Source organism: Terrapene carolina, unplaced genomic scaffold, assembly GCF_002925995.2.
Source record: "Terrapene carolina triunguis isolate 2854851 unplaced genomic scaffold, T_m_triunguis-2.0 Scaffold58, whole genome shotgun sequence".
NCBI classification, from domain to species: domain Eukaryota; kingdom Metazoa; phylum Chordata; order Testudines; family Emydidae; genus Terrapene; species Terrapene triunguis.
Window position 1 is genome coordinate 84690131 of NW_020664409.1, and position 18054 is coordinate 84708184.

An 18054-nucleotide genomic window follows, 5' to 3' on the forward strand; every position below is an offset into this window, starting at 1 on the left:
TCATACTCCTCTTCATCTTTGTCATGTGTTCTCAATAGTCTCTGTATCTTAATGGAGATGTCTTCCAGGCACCCTGCTTAGACCTTCATGCCCAGCAGCTGGGGAGTGCTCCACACTCTGGGAAACAATGGTCTGAAGAGCTAGTGATGGGCTTGATGCTGAAATTACTGGGGAAAGTTCTTTGGCCTGCATTATGCAGGAGGTCAGACTAGATGATCACAGTGGTCCCTTCTGGCTTTAATCTATGAAATTAGAAATAAGCAAATAGAAAGTGCATAATACACGTCATACAAAACAAGCAGCCATGCAGCCTTACTCCATATATTCTTCTTTCCCTATGTCATTATGTCTGGCATCATGTCATGTCATATCTAAGCTCATTACGTCAGGAGACCATGACTTCATTCACCATGCAAAGTGCTATACACACCTCTGATGTTTTATAGCAAAATTAAAACAACAATAATCCTGAGCATTAAATATGCTCCTCTTTTTTTTTGGAGGGATGCCAAATCATTGCAAGAATTTGTGAAGGCAAGGGATGACATTGGGTGCATGGAGTGAAAGGCAGAAGCAGCTTTTCAATGCTGAATCATCTCCCTGTTCTGCTACAGTGGAATTCAGTTCCATGTAGCAGAGGGAGACATGGTCATTCCAACAGGGGAGGAAAAAGTCAATGCCATCTATGGAATCTATGGAAAACTGTTGAAAAATTGATTGTAAAATGATGCACAAAATCTTTTGCCATTTTCTATTGGGTTATTTCACACCCTTTAAATGTTGCTTTTCCACGAAGTTTAAAGGCAATTGATATTTTCCACTTTAAAAACATGACTGGATCTCTTCTCCCTGTTTTATTTTGGTACTTATTGTTGGGATTCCCTCCAAGACCTTTTTCACTCAGATTATCAAGAATACCTTGTCCAGTTCTCAGAGAACATCAACTTCTCTGGGATCCAAAAATTCAGTTTGACTCCAGCTCATCAATCAGGTTAAATGTTACAAACTCCAGTGCCCTCTCGGTACAGCAGGTAACAAAGCACCTAAATGATTACGAAGCCTAAATTCAATTTTTAAAAGTGACTTATGAGCCTCAGTCTCATTGAAAGCCAATGGGACTTAAGCTCCTACATCATATTTTGAAAATGGAACTTAGGCCCCTAAGGCACTTAAGAACTTTTGAAAATGTTACCCAGAAGCTTTACATTATGCTGAAGTTTCATAGAAGCCTGACAGCCAAGGTTGTCAAGTGGATACAATGAAGCAGTATATTCCCATGCCACCCACCTTTCAGACTCTCCAGTGGAGGGGTCATTGTGAATGCCCTGCACTGTTGATGAACCTTCTGCTGCACTGGCAGAAGACAGCACAAAGCATAAGTGAATGAAAAGCTGTAATGACAGCTCCCAGTCCCATCCATTCAAATTTCCCTCTTCTGTTCCAAACTGTTCATAGATTCCTAAATTTTAAGGCCAGAAGGGACCATTAGATTATCTAGTCCGATCTCCTGTATAGCACAGCCATAGGAATTTCATCCAGGTATTCCTGTATTGAGCCCAATATCCTCTATCTGATACCACCACAAGGGCATCCAATCTTGATCTGAAGACATAAAGAGACAGAGAATCTACCACTTCCCACGGCAATGTGTTCCAATAATTAACCACCCTCACTGTTAAAAATGTGTGCCTCATTTCTAGTTTGAATTTCTCTGGCTTTAACTTCCAGCCATTGATTCTTGCTATGCCTTTCTCTGGTAGATGAAAGAGGACATTAGTATCCATTATTTTCTCCTTGTGAAGGTACTTATACATTGTAATTTAGTCATTTCTCAATCTTCTTTTTGATAAGTTAAATAGATTGACTTGTTTAAGTCATGCACTATAGGCATTTTCTCCACACCTCATATCACATTTGTGGCTTTTTCTGCACCCTCTCCAATTTTTCAACATCCTCCATACAATGTTGAAACCAGACTGTATGCAGTATTCCAGTATTGGTCACACCAGTGCTACATAGAGGTAAAATCACATCCCTATTCCTACTCACTATGCCCCTCTTAACACATGTAAGCATCGCATTAGCCCTTTTTGCCACAGCTTTGCACTGAGAACTTATGTTGAGTTGCTTGTCCACTATGACCCCTTTTCAGAGTCTCTGCTTTCCAAGATTAAGTTTCCCCATTCTGTAGGTATGACCTGCATTCCTTGCTCCTAGATGTATGACCTGGCATTTGGCTATATTAAAATGCATTTTGTTAGAATGGGCCCAGGTTACCAAGCAATCCAGATTGCTCTGTAAGACTGTCTTGTCCTCATCCTTATTTACCACTCCACTAATCTTTGTGTCATTTTATCAGCAATTATTTTTTTATTTACTTCAGATCACTGATAAAAATAGTGACTAGCATGAGGCGTTGAACCAAATCTGGGGGAACCCCACTAGAAACATCCCCATTCATTCCTTATTGACAACTACTTTTTGATATTAGTCAGGTAGCCAGTTCTTAATCCAGTTAATGTGTTCTTCATTGATACTGGATTGATTTTTCCTTCCCTTTTTGGACTGGCAATGGTACACATCAATAGCTCCATTTAATCCACTGAGGATAATGTGTAAGGAAGCGGTTACAATTAATTTTAAATCATAGGGGGATGGATTTCACTAATATGATCAATAATTTAATAGTAGAGACTCTTGCCAGTAAAATTATGCCTTTATTAATGCAATACCATCCAATTACTTAAAAAATGTTTCTTTAAAGGGAAAAAAACCCTCAAGTGGTTTTCAGTTTCACAGGCACAAATATGTTATTTCATGTTCCTGGGGTAATTTAACAGTCATTTTGCTCTTGAACTTTGTTTGACAGAAGAAGCTGTATAACCGTAATGCGATTTTAATGGAGGCAGGGAGAGGAAAAGGAGTAACTTATAAGAAAAAGTTATTCTTTTTGTAATCTTATTTATATGAATACTTGTTAAATCATATGAATGAGTGTAAAATCCTATAGTTTAAATGTCTATTTTATGTAAGCATAATGAAGTAATAATTTTACTATAAGAGAACTTGCACATTTTAACTGAGCCCTGTGGTAACGAGATCTGGGACAATTCCCCTGAACAAATATTACCAAACATTTTTGGAATGGATCAAATAATTGTTATATATTGCAGAATAACCTTCTTCCATTTTTTATTTTCCCTTTTTGTTGTTGTTGTTGTTGTTAATGGAGGTACTCCAAGCGGTGGGGAAAAAAGACACAAATTTTCACAGAAAGTAAAAACGAGAAAACAAAGACAGGGGTTCTCATTTTTCAGTTACACTAAGAGTGCTTTACACTTCCAGAACTTTGTAAAGGGATGAAACTGAGTATCAGGCCCATTGGTGAAATTGATCCCCTGTGCGAAAGAGCTACATACAAGGGTATGCATCATTTAAGTCCCTATTAAGGTCTTAAAATAAGGCCATGTGGTGGTCCTTTGAATTTCACCCATTATGAACATTTCTGAATTAATAAGCATTTAGGAAAGAAATTTTAGACATATGCTTGCATAGTATTATTATAATGAATATTAGGATAAGAAATTACTCTTTAGACTCAGAATGTGAGCATACAGTAAAATACACTTCCTGGTGGAAATGTCTTTATAGTTTTATATTTTCTCATATGTTCCTATTTGCCTAGTTTTGTCTCACATACCATCCATGGCCACAGCTTAGTCCACTACACAGAGGTCTTGTATATGTATTTTGGGGCCAATCCAGCCCAATTTGTACACAGTCTTGAACATTTTGGAAGGTCATAAATAGCCTGCTTTTGGGCAAGTGACTCATCTGCAAGCTACAACATCCAAAAAAGAAATGCCAGGGAGCAGGTACTTTGGTAGCTGCCTCATGTAAAGAAAGCTCTTCCCTCTCTATTGATACTCCACAACCTCCTAATTCCACTTGATCCTTCCAAAGTCTATTGCAGATAGGTGCTTAAGTGGAATTTTTAAATGTAGCTAGGCAGGTTAGGTACCTAAATCCCATTGGCTCCAATGGAGTAACACACCAAACTCATTTAGATACTTTTGAAAATTCCATTAGGTGCCTATATGCATCTTTAGGCATCTAAATACCTTTTAAAATTTGGCTCCTCTTGTCCAATCTAGCACATAGACTGGTGCCTAGATTGGCTGTAGTAGATTGACCACACTGGTAATATGGTGACTGGAATTCTGTCAGATGTAACATAAAACAGAACATATAGGTTAGATAATAAAGATATGCAAAATGCATGTGCTTACTTGGGAGCAAGGGAGAGGGAAGGTACCTACCCACCCCTATTTGCCAGAGTGCTGTGGAAGAGAATCTTCATGTCTGTCTATCTATAAATAAAGTTGTTACATCTTCTTGGTATCTGAGTATGGGCCGCATGGTCCAGAGCCCAATGAAGTCAATAGAAGTCTTTCTATTGACTTCAGTGGGGACTGACTGAAGCCCCTGATCAATTTTTTGTTGCTGAGCCAGAGAAAGCTCTCTTCCTAAGCCAAGGGCAGTCACAGGAGGAGGCCACCTTTCATTCCCCTTCTTCAGGGCATTCCTGCTGTGTATTTTTGGCACAGAATGGCCCCTTTCTTTTCCGTAGTTAAACTCCAGAATTGGTCTGTCAGGAGAACCCAACACATTGGCTTTTTAAAGTTCTCCCCTGGCTGACTAACGTTCAATCTGCCAGTGGAGATCAGCCCTGGCCCCAGCCCAGAATATCATTGATTAGCTCCCCCTCCCCTTTTTCATTCCCATTAGCCCAATTGCTGTAAACAGTAATTGGATCGGGCTGCCTCAGACTCCAGCCCTTGAAAAACAGCCACCAGAAAGGACCACATCACACCAAACTTGCCATTTTAAAGCTACTAGCCCATGGGCGGTTACCCCATGGGACTGGAAACATCTTCTCTCTGCATAAACTAGGTTGGATCGTGGAGTTCTCATGGGCCAGTGGCCTCAGAGGCTCCTTTTCTATGGAGTTATGCTCTTCGATAACATACAATTGAGGTTTTATGTGCTCTCTAGTTGTTTCAAAGGGCAAGGTCAATTGCCTTAGATTTATTTTAAATCTACCTTCCTCATCTGGCCAGGAAAGCAGGACATTCCTACATTTAGAAATGAAAAGAGAAGAAATAATTTTGATGTATATTTTTCCTTGAGGGTTTCTGCCTTTTTCTTTACTTAATGTGCCTCTCGAAGTAAAGTGATTTTATTGGCCCATTTATTCCTTTAATGTGCCACAAAACTTTTACCTGTCTGCAATTTTATATGAATACTATTTTTAATAATTACATAGCAAATAGGTGACATTAGAACTAAAATAATGGATTTGTTCTTCAGTGTGTACCACTATGTGATGATATGCAGTGGGATGAAAGGTAAAAATCTACATTAAAGTAACATTAAGTGTTTAACAGACTGACAAAAGCAATGGACACTCTGTTCAGGCTGTCACAAGGCTCCATCCGTATCACAACTCCCCTGTGTTTAGCTTATTACACAGAGAGAAAGAAATCAGAACATTGATTTTCTGTTGTGGTACTTTATATAATGATTTAAGGTGGGTGGCAGAAAGTTTCTCTGCATTTATCCATTTAGTTTAGATTCTTTGGACCAAATTCTTTTCTCATTTACAGCAGTGTAAATTCAGAGTTACTCCAGTATTATACCAGAGTAACACAAAACAGAATCTGGCCCTTAGACAGATGAATTAGTGATAGATGAACCTCTAAATATTTACAGCTTCCATTCAGAAAGCTTCACAAAATTAAAACTTACTTTGGCAAAGTGAAACGAAGAGACAGTGATGTATAAAACACCAAAGCAAGCCATGATATACACATTCAGAGGCACACTCACACCATTCTGCATGAGTAGTGAATGTGCATGTTGGTATCTGCGTGAATAAATTAGAAGGGTACAAGTGTATGCATTAGGGTGACCAGACGGTTCCTATAAAAGACATTACTAGGAGCCACAGGGCATAGGTGCTGGGCAGAAGACTTTAGCCTTACTGCATGAAACCATGAACACCGTACGGCTCTTTCCACCAAAGCTACCATTAACCACAAAGAAAAAGCATACAGTATATACCATGAGAGTCTAAATCCACTGGAAGATTAGTCAGAGCTATTGAGTGAGCGCATTACTGAGGCTTTGTCTTAGAAATTGAACAGTTCTAAGTAATTTTCCCCCCTTCAAGTTTACCCTGAGGACTGTTACTATGATTTTGGCAGTGTTGCTGTAGGAGTGTTGGTTCCAGGATATGAGAGACACCAGGTGGGTAAAGTAATACCTTTTATTGGAGCAGCTTCTGTCAATGGAAGATACACGCTTTCGAGCTACACAGAGCTCTTCCTCGGGTCTGGGAAAGGAAGCAGGCTTGAAAAAGAGTTCTGTGTAGCTCGAAAGCTTGTACCTTCCACCAACAGAAGTTGGCCCAAAAAAAGCTATTACCTCACCTACCTTGTCTCTCTTAGGGTATGTCTACACTACGAGAGTAGTTTGATTTTACTTAAATCGAATATGTGGAATTGATATTGCATAGTCGAACGTGTGTATCCACACTAAGGACAGTAATTCGACTTTGTGAGTCCACACTAACGGGGAAAGCGTCGACATTGGAAGCGGTGCACTGTGGGCAGCTATCCCACAGTTCCCGCAGTCCCCGCTGCCCATTGGAATTCTGGGTCGAGCCACCAATGCCTTCTGGGTAAAAAAATGTGTCGAGGGTGTTTTTGGGTAACTGTCGTCATCCGTCCGTCACTACTGCCCTCCCTCCCTGAAAGCGCCAGCGGGAAATCAGTTCGCGCACTTTTCTGGTCAGTGACAGCGCGGATGCCACAGCACTGCGAGCATGGAGCGCGCTGCGACCATCGCTGCAGTTGTGGCCGTTGTCAACACCTCGCAGCTTATCATCCACCTTTCCCAGAGGCAGATGCTGAGAAATCGGGCGAGGAGGCTACGGCAGCGCGGTGAGGACCTGAAGTCTGAGCGTGGCACAGACCTGTCAGAAAGCACTGTACCCAGCGCCGAGGACATCACGGTGGCAATGGGTCATGTGGATGTTGTGGAACGGCGATTCTGGGCCCGGGAAACAAGCACGGACTGGTGGGACCGCATAGTGCTGCAGGTCTGGAATGAATCACAGTGGCTGCGAAACTTTCGCATGCGGAAGGGGACTTTCATGGAACTTTGTGAGTTGCTGTCCCCTGCCCTGAAGCGCAATGACACCCAGATGCGAGCAGCCCTGACTGTCCAGAAGCGAGTAGCCATAGCCCTCTGGAAGCTTGCAACGCCAGACAGCTACCGGTCAGTCGCGAACCACTTTGGTGTGGGCAAATCTACCGTGGGGGTTGTTGTGATGCAAGTAGCCAATGCAATCGTTGAGGTACTGCTCTCAAAGGTAGTGACCCTGGGAAACGCGCAGGTCATCATAGATGGCTTCGCCGCGATGGGATTCCCAAACTGCGGTGGGGCTATAGATGGAACTCACATCCCTATCCTGGGACCGGACCACCAGGCCAGCCAGTACATTAACCGAAAGGGTTACTTTTCAATGGTGCTGCAAGCACTGGTGGACCATAGGGGACGTTTTACAAACATCAACATCTGATGGCCGGGCAAGGTTCATGACGCTCGTGTTTTCAGGAACTCAGGTCTGTTTAGACGGCTGCAGGAAGGTATTTACTTCCCGGACCACAAAATAAGTCTTGGGGATGTGGAGATGCCTACAGTCATCCTCAGGGACCCAGCCTACCCGCTAATGCCCTGGCTCATGAAGCCCTATACTGGCGCCCTGAACACTGAAAAAGAACTGTTCAACTACCGTCTGAGCAAGTGCAGAATGGTGGTGGAGTGTGCTTTTGGTCGTTTCAAGGGGAGATGGAGAAGCTTACTGACTCGCTGTGATCTCAGCGAAACCAATATCCCCATTGTTATTGCAGCTTGCTGTGTGCTCCACAATCTCTGTGAGAGCAAGGGGGAGACCTTTATGGCAGGGTGGGAGGTTGAGGCAAATAGCCTGGCTGCTGATTACGCCCAGCCTGACAGCCGGGCGATTAGAAGAGCCCAGCGGGACGCGCTGTGCATCCGGGAGGCTTTGAAAGCTAGGTTCCTGAGTGAGCAGGGTAACCTGTGACTATTAAGTTTGTGTACAGAGAAGCAGAACCTGCCCCCGTTTCTTTACCCACTAAATCTTCAGTATCCTCTCCATTTACATACCCCATTCCCCCCCTTCCAAAACACGTTTAAAAATAAAATGACTTGAATTTTGTTAATGAACACCGTTTTCTTTATTACTGTTTTCGCGGGAAAGTTTTGAACCTGGGAAGCAGACTGTGGTGGGGAGCGGGTGTAGTGTAGTGATGCAAATGACGCTTCTAAACTCCAGGAATGACAAGCTCCGCAGTGGTGGACTGGTGGTTTCAACGGAGCCTGCCACCCCTCCTGTTCGGGACTGTGTGTGTGGGGGGGGCTATGTGACTTTGTGGCAGGGGGAGGACGGTTACAGATCCCCTGCTGCGTGGCTCTGTGATCCAGGATAAGGACCGCTGCATAAGATCTCTAACTGCCCTCCCCCGCCACAAAGTCACAGAGCAACCCCCCCACCACAGAACATGAAAACCACCTCCCAGACTGACCAGGGTAACTAGTGACTGCAATGTGTGTGTGCCCTGCTGCTGTCCTGTCCAATTACCAACCCTCTTCACCCCCTTCAGACAGACTCTCCTCTAAAGAACATGATGGAAACAGTAATGAACAGAAACGTATTTTTTATTAACAACTACACATGAAACTGGGGGGTGAAACTTGGACGGGGGCTTGGGTGAGGCGAGAAGGAAAGGACTTTTCAAATTTTGGGGAATGAGAGCCTTCTGGTGCTTGAGCAGTCTGCAGGGGTGGAGTGAGAGTTTTCACGGACTCTGCCGCCCCTCCTTCTTTGGACTTTGGGTGAGGGGGGTATGGGACTTGGTGACGGGGGAGGGCGGTTACAGATAGACTGCAGCGAGGCTCTGTCCTCCTGCCTCCGGTCCTGCAGAACATCTACAAGGCGCCGGAGCGTGTCCGTTTGCTCCCTCATTCGTCCAAGCAGCGTTTGAGTCGCCTGCTGGTCTTCCTGCCGCCACCTCTCCTCCCGTTCCATGTGTGCTCGGTGCATTTGGGAAAAGTTCTCCCTCCACTGTGTCTGCTGGGCTGCCTGGGCTCGGGAGCAGCCCATAAGTTCCGAGAACATGTCCTCCCGTGTCCTCTTCTTCCTATGCCTCATCTGCGCTAGCCTCTGGGTGTGTGATGCCAGGCTAGGTTGTGAGACAGTCGCAGCTGTGGGAATGGGAAAAAGGGAGTGAATTCCTCAGAAAGATAAATTTCGATGTGAACAAAGAACATAGTCTTTCTCTGTGAACAAGACCATGCACAGCACCTATCACATGCGCACTCAGGACAAGGTCGAATTTTCGGCCCTCGCATTCAGTGCCTGGGGTCTTGCAGTGCAGATCAGAGAAGCGGGGCAGGACACCGGAATTTGTGTAGCAGGCCGACATGGTAAGCCATAGACTTGTGGCTGCTTAAAAGTTTGATAGTTGCACTGGCCTCCTTTCACATTGAAAGCAATGCCAGTCCCTGCTGCCAGCAATCCGGCAAGCATGAACTCTGACCCTGTCCCACCCCCTCGCGGCTGTCCCAGGGAAAGATCCCTGTATGCTGCCCCTCTCCCGCCTCCACCGCGTGGCTGTAAACCGCCGGTTACAGTTCTGTAAAGGAACAGGCAAGCAGTCCCAATACTAACACTCCCCTACCTAATTCAAAGCAGGTCATCATGAGCGACATCACTCTGATGAGGATTTCCGAGACGGAAAAAGAAAGGATGCTTCGGGAAAGCCTGCAAAGACCAGGGCCGTATGCCGCCATGCTCTGCAGGGCAATGATCCCGGAGTACTTGCTTCTCTCCTGGCGCGGAAATGTTTCCTACTACGGAGGACCCAATAAGGCCGCTCTCCCCAGGAACCTGATGCAAAGGCTTTCCAATTACCTCCAGGAGAGCTTCGTGGAGATGTCAATGGAGGATTTCAGCTCTATCCCCGGACATATAGACCGGATTTTACTGTAGCTGCACTGGCAGGGACTAAACCGTAGATCGGCTTGGGCAAAACAATCATGCTACACCGGACATTGTTTGATTTTTTTAAGTAGTTGCACTGCCAGGGAGTGAACAGTTAAGCGCCTAGGGCAAAGTAATCATGAAAAACCCATTCTTAATATTCCTGTTCTGTGAAAAATAAATGTTTACATGTTTAAAACACTTACCGACTGATCCTTCCCCTGATTCAGGGTCCGGGTTAACGCCTGGGGACGGTTGGTAGGGGATCTCTGTAAGGGTGATGAAGAGATCCTGGCTGTCGGGGAAATCAGCGTTGTAAGTGCTGTCGACTGCCTCGTCCTCCTCATCTCCTTCCTCATCTTCCCGGTCCGCTACCATGTCCGAGGAACCGGCCGTCGACAATATCCCATCCTCAGAGTCCACGGTCAGTGGTGGAGTAGTGGTGGCGGCCGCACCTAGGATGGAATGCAGTGCCTCGTAGAAACGGGATGTCTGGGACTGTGATCCGGAGCGTCCGTTTGCCTCTTTGGTCTTCTGGTAGCCTTGTCTCAGCTCCTTGATTTTCACGCGGCACTGCGTTGCATCCCGGCTGTATCCTCTCTCTGCCATGGCTTTAGAGATCTTCTCATAGATCTTTGCATTCCGTCTTTTGGAGTGCAGCTCGGAAAGCACGGACTCATCGCCCCACACAGTGATGAGATCCAAGACTTCCCGATCAGTCCATGCTGGGGCCCTCTTTCTAGTCTGAGATTGCACGACCATCTCTGCTGGAGAGCTCTGCATCGTTGCCAGTGCTGCTGAGCTCGCCACGATGTCCAAACAGGAAATGCGATTCAAACTGCCCAGACAGGAAAAGGAATTCAAATTTTCCTGGGGCTTTTCCTGTGTGGCTGGTCAGAGCATCCGAGCTCGGACTGCTGTCCAGAGCGTCAACAGAGTGATGCACTGTGGGATAGCTCCCGGAGCTATTAGCGTCGATTTCCATCCACACCTAGCCTAATTCGACATGGCCATGTCAAATTTAGCGCTACTCCCCTCGTTGGGGAGGAGTACAGAAGTCGAATTTAAGAGACCTCTATGTCGAACTAAATAGCTTCGTGGTGTGGATGGGTGCAGAGTTAATTCGATGTAACGGCGCTAAATTCGACATAAACTCCTAGTGTAGACCAGGCCTTACTCCATTTGACAGAAATGCTTTTGAGAGATGTTGTTCCTCTGTTACAAATCTTTTACATATATCTCTAGGCTATCAAATGCATTGCCTTTGGAGTCTGTGATGGAGCCAACTGGATGCCCCGTTACAGTTCAGGTTAGTTCTTGTAAATGTTGTAATTTTTTTTCCCAGAATACTATGGCCAACATTAGTGTTGCTATTTTAAATTAGGCACCTAAATGCATTTTTAGCTACCTGAATAAATGGCCTGATTTGAATGCTGAATACTTAAGCCCCCATTGAAGTTGGCTGGAGTTCTTGTGCACTGCAGAAAATCAGTGCCTAAATATTCATTTAGGTGACTAACTGTAGACATCCAAGTTTGAATATTCTGGCATAAGACTCTCTATAGAAAAAAATCCACACAGGACTTAAGTTTATGTTTAATTTTAATGGGACTCTTAAACATGTGCTTAAAGTTAGGGCAGATTCTTAAGCACTGTCTTGCACTGATATCCATCCAAATAGACAGCTAAGTTTATGTTGAACTCACTGCACAATCAGAGCCTTATATAAGGTCATATATTTAGCATCTAAAACATTTAATAATATTGTTTATAAGTCAAATTGTTAAGGTTCAATCTCTTTTGTAGCCATTTTTTATTCTCCCCTGTTCTTTCACTCTATTATGAGAATAACAGAGATAAGCACATTAGAAGTTAGGAAATCACACACATGCAAATAATTCTATTGAGTTCAATGGGAGTATTTATAGGCTAGAGTTACAAACCCATGCATTTCTGCAGAATCTGGCTACACTGAGAAAACTCTGTGCAATGTGCAATATTCAGTGGGTCATAATTCCATCATATCATAACCAATTTTCACTTTGCAATTGACTTAAAGTCACTTCGCAATCACAGCTACTTTCATGCCAAGTTCTACCCCACGTTGTTTCAGTGCAACCATTCACCCTGAAATTCAGAAGCTCATTTACATTCTTAAGCATCATGACCATAATACTATACAATATCAACCTTTCTAAGAAAACCATCTCTGGAGGTCTCTTAAAAATATGAGCAAAATGCCTTACGCTGAAACACTACAGCCATTTACACAGACTGAAAACTGTAGCACGGGCACCCTTGAAACAATGTAAAATAGATGCTCATTGTGGGCCTCATTCAGTAATGCTTACTTACTTATGAGTAACATTTTACTTTCCATGTTGTTCCATTGAAATCAATGAAGCATCACAGGGAGTACAGTACTTCTCAAAGTAAGAATGGCAGCATCACACTTTCTATGATTGCATCTTGCAAGGTACATGCTTCCTATAATGGGCCTGGAATTGGTCCTCTTCTCACTCTGGTTAGGTGAGAGACCTGAATTTATTGATGGTTAAACAGAAAAGAACTTCGCAAGCAAACTATTCAAGTGTTTATGATAATCTTCCTGTGAAAGTGAAGCCGAGTACAGATAAGAGCTCTTTTGTGTCTCTGCCAGCCATAGCTCTTGTCTTCACAGCATGGCAAGATCTTTCACTCTCAATTCTCAAATAATTTAGAAAGAAATTTAAACTCTCCTGCAGAAGATTTTTAAAAGAGCTGTATATAGTCTTCATATAGTCTTGCTACATCCCATGTGTCCTAAAATTACTCTTGCCTGATCTATTTTCTCAGTACTTACAAAGCCAGTTTCATTTCTGAAGACAGTTCTGCAACTGTTGAGTTTTTCTCTCCCCATGGGACTGAAGCGATTTCAACTTTCCAAGTAACTATCCTTCATTAACTGAACTCTTCAGCCTGAATTTGTCATGTCAATGAAAATAAATTGGATTTCCTGAAACATCGTGTCCAGCCTCTCTCTTATTAGTTGTAAAACTGCTGAGTTTATCCAGTTACAGCCATTATGACCCTTTCATTTTTACTGTTTCATCTGAGACTCTGATCTGAGCCATTTTCTTTGCATTTCTCTGTTAGTTAATCCAGTCAGAGCCCAGCAATGTAACTCAGCATTTTCATAATAGACAATTTAAATTGCAAAACTAGTGTAATTCAGACTTCTGAGTGCTCCATTTGTCAGAGGTGCACAGCAGAGCATTCAGCCCATTTTAGCTACGCTAGGTGCTACATCTCTTTCTCAAACACAATTACATTTAGTCAAAGATCCTGGGAAAGCTCTTTCCTTTTTGATGCCATTTTGATGTAAAATAATATCACATGAAGCTGATTATTATTATAAGGATGTCCTTGAGCTATGCAGCTGCAAAGTGTTCTGCAGTTACAGATGCGTTATACCACATCTCTCCATGGACTTACTTCATCAGCTGAAGAAGATCTGGCTTATTAACTACAGCTTCTTCAAAATACACACAATCCGGCATATCCAGTATCCCGAAGAGTGGTCAATATTCAAACCAATAAACTGAATATAGTTGCCTAGGGACCACTGCCATGGCTTAAACGGGGGAAAAGAACCCCTTGAAATTATTTTTTATATTGAAGTGGAGCCTCGGCTGTTATTGCTACAGCCTGTCAATGGTTAGAATTGTTCTAAAGGTACATTTTAAAATACTTACACTAAAAATATGCAGTAATATGTTCTTTGGACATTACCCTCTTATAACATCTATTCTGGGGAGTGGAAAAGTATGGCCAAATTATTCACTCAAGTATACCAGTGTAAGCCTGGAGTAAATCTACTGAGCTCAATAGAGGTTCTCTGGGTCTGCACTGAGGTAGAGGTAGAGATAGATTTAACTTAACTCTCTGTCCACCCACGTAGCTCTAAATGAAATTATTGTTCACTGTGGCTAGATAATATCCACTAGAAGTGAGTAAAATGAACTTTTATTTAGGACAAGTTAAGAATACTGATATTGAATGACCATGGGCAGTTATTTTTGTCTTGAAAATAAAACTGCAGCTCTAGTTCTGCTGTGAATTATGTACCTTTTTGGTGATTTTAAAACATGATAGGAAAATTGCGTACACATTGTGAATGCCATCTTAGCGTCTCTTGTGTGTGGAGCTTTGGTAGTGTATTACAATATGAAAGTGGCATTAGCAGTAGAGATATGTGAATAGTAAGTGATTTTGTTCACTTATTATTCCCGAGAGATGGCAAACTAACATTGGTTATTCTATTCATTTATTACTGGAGAATGATTAAAAATGTCTGGCTGTTAAAAAGTTTTTCCATTTGCAAAAATGAGGCTTTCATCAGTTCGTTGTGTTATTTTCTGCAGTCAGTACCTACCTCTATTGTTTGTATCCATTCAAATACTCTCTCTCCACTCCTCCTGACACTTGAGTTTAACTGCTAGCGATTTAAGAAAATATTTAGGAAAACATTTCTGAACCACTTCTGCTCATTGTTCTGGTGCCAATTGGTGCCAATTGGCATATCCTCTCACTGTGGTTTGGAGATGGAAGAGGGAAAAGATTTTGGTTAGAGATGGAAAACCTAATTTTCTCTGCTATTTTAAGCAGCGTGTCCTGTGTTATATTGTTTGTACTCTGCTGAAGCATGACTCCTCCTCCCCGGGAAGTATGTGTGCATGTATTATCTAATCTATCTATCCATCCATCTATACACACACACACACACACACACACACATAAAGAAAGAGAACGAGTTGTCTGCTGTAATACCAGTCAGCCCTCTAGGGGACAAGTGTATTCTCTTGTTTATTCTGTAGCCTAATGAGGCATGAGAAAGGCCTTTCTGTTTTTTCTTTTGGTGCATGTTATAAGTAGAGCTGTGTGGAACATACACAACAAAACGCAAATCTACTTCCTCTTACCCTGGGGTCCAGACTTGGCACCTTGTCAAACTTCAGTCCATGAACACAAAAAGCATTACACATGGGCAGGGTTCAGGTTCAGCTTCTCAAGGTATGTGTACACTGCGATAAAAGACCTGCTGCATGGCCATGGCTGGCCCAGGTCAGCTGACTCAGGCTCACGGTGCTCGGGCTGCGGAGTTATAAAATTGTAGTGTAGATCTTCAAGTTTGAATATCTACACTACAATTTTTAGCTCCTCAGTCTGAGCCCCGTGAGCCAGAGTCAGCTGACATTGGCTCTGATATTTGGTACCACGGGTTTTTTTATTACAGTCTAGACTTATCCTTAGAGCCCTTGTTACCAGCAGCCAGCCCCCTTCCTTCCAATTAACAGATTCTCTATATCACTACAGCAAGCCCCATCTTACCTTGGATGTTTATAGCGGACGGGTAGAGGTCTGCTACCTACACTTATTTCTGATGCTCAGGGGTGACACCTATTCACCACTCTTGGACTGCAGACTGCCAGGTTGCCACTCTCCCTGTAGTTTCTTCAGGCATGCCTAGTGCCATTTACGTCTCCCACCTTTAATCATAAATAGTTTCAGGGAAGGAAAAGATGTGTCCACCATCCACTGTGCCATAATACACCCAAAGCAGCTGCATAGCTACCTGGCACAGTTAGCGTATATCTACTCTGCATTCAGAGGTGTGACTGCAACGCATGTAGACGTATTTGAGTTAGCTTTGATCTAGCTAGCTTGAATAGCAATAGCAGTGAAGCTGTGGTGGCATGGGCAGCAGCTTGTGCAGTCACACCTCTCTGAGTGCAGTGTAGACACACCCTTAGAGTATTCAAGCACTTTTTTATTACTACTGTGGACAAGACAATGGTTTTTTGACCATTTTAGGGAATCACATTACAGCCTAATGCAGGGGTCGGCAACCTTCGGCACGTGGCCCATCAGGGTAATCCACTGGTGGGCCACGAGACATTTTGTTTACGTTGACTGTCCACAGGCACAGCCCCCCACAGCTCCCAATGGCTGCAGTTCGCTGTTCCCAGCCAATGGAAGCTGCGGGAAGTGGCACGGTCTGAAGCGGCGGCTAGCATGTCCCTGCGGCCCACGCCACTTCCCGCAGCTCCCATTGGCTGGGAACGGCGAACCGTGGCCACTGGGAGCTGCGGGGAACCATGCCTGCGGACGGTCAACGTAAACAAAATGTCTCGTGGTCTGCCAGTGGATTACCCTGATTAGCCACGTGCCAAAGGCTGCTGATCCCTGGCCTAATATGAAAGAAGGAGCACTTGTGAACTGAAAAAGGGTCTCAGGACATTCAATATGCAGGGAAATGATTTGGAAGAATGGCATGTTCTTCATAAGACAAGACTTGTTTCATAAGCAAAGACATTGCATGGAGCTACACCAGCTTACACTAGCTGAGGATCTGGCCCCACCACAGAAAATTCTCAAAGCCAAACCATGGTGCTTTCTAGTGCAGATTTTCCTAATGATGACTCACATCTGTATGTCTTTTCATCCCAGAGAATCCCATAGTAGTTTGAAGTCTTCATATACAGGTTTTGTGCTCTACACAGCTTCAGGCTCCATCCCTAGGTCCTGTCCTCCAGCCACGAGGCTGTGGGCTCTGGCAGCAGGGCTTCAGACTCCAGCCCCTCACTGCTTCCCTCAGCCCCAACCCCTATCTCCTCTGACCCGCACTACCTCCCCCGACCCTCCCTCCAGGGATTAATTTGTCCCCAGCAGGGCCGCCCAGAGGATTCAGGGGGCCTGGGGCAAAGCAATTTTGGGGGCCCTTCCATAAAAAAAAGTTGCAATACTATAGAATACTATATTCTTGTGGGGGCCCCTGTGGCCCCGGGGCAAATTGCCCCACCTTCCCCCCTTCACCCCCCCCCGCGCGGCCCTGGGAAAAATAAACATTTAAAAACCTTCTGCATCTCGGCACAAACCCAGTTTTGAGAAAACTTCTTTTCAAGTCACCTTTACAAGGTATCACTGGTTCTCAGCATCAGCTAGTGCTAAAAGGCACTAAAGCTCATTAAAAGGGTTGGACAAATATTTTCCATCAAAACTTCTTTTGGATTGAAAACTAGGGGTTTTTAAAAAGCAGAAAAAAATCACAGACAATGTCTGCTTTCCTTCAAAATTTGTTGTGGTTTTTTTAATTGAAAAGCTGAAATTAGTCTGCCAAAACGTGAACATGGTTTGGGGTTTCAGAAGTATGTGGCCAAATATTTGCCGCTTGCTGTGTTTGATTGTTTAAAGAAACAATACAAAAATTCTGCTTAAAAAAATCCAAAACTTTTGAACTACCTCAGCCTGAGCCCATCCAGTCAGAGATTTTTCCAGGTTTCTGATACTCTGCTGCCTTCCTTGACTCATATCTGTCTCCATAACTTTGGGTTCATTTAGGTTAGAACATAAGAACATAAGAATGGCCATACTGGGTCAGACCAAAGGTCCATCCAGCCCAGTATCCTGTCTATCGACAGTGGCCAATGCCAAGTGCCCCAGAGGGAGTGAACTTAACAGGTAATGATCAAGTGATCTCTCCTGCCATCCATCTCCACCCTCTGACAAACAGAGGCTAGGGACACCATTCCTTACCCATCCTGGCTAATAGCCATTAATGGACTTAACCTCCATGAATTTATCTGTTTCCTAGAGACTGGTTCCATGGGGTCCCTCACAAACTGGAGACGGTTACTGTGGGTTTGTCTTTAGTATAGCTTACGTACATACTCCACGAACTGAGCATTTGAGCTTGTTCCAGAATCTGGGATGAGCCTATGTTGTGAAAACTGAAATGCTCAAAATAGCACATGCATGTGCTAAAATTAAATTAACCCAGGGGTTCTCAAACTGGGGGTCGGGACCCCTCAGGGGGTCATGAGGTTATTACAGGTGGTCGCAAGCTCTCAGCCTCCACCTGAAACCCCGCTTTGCCTCCAGCATTT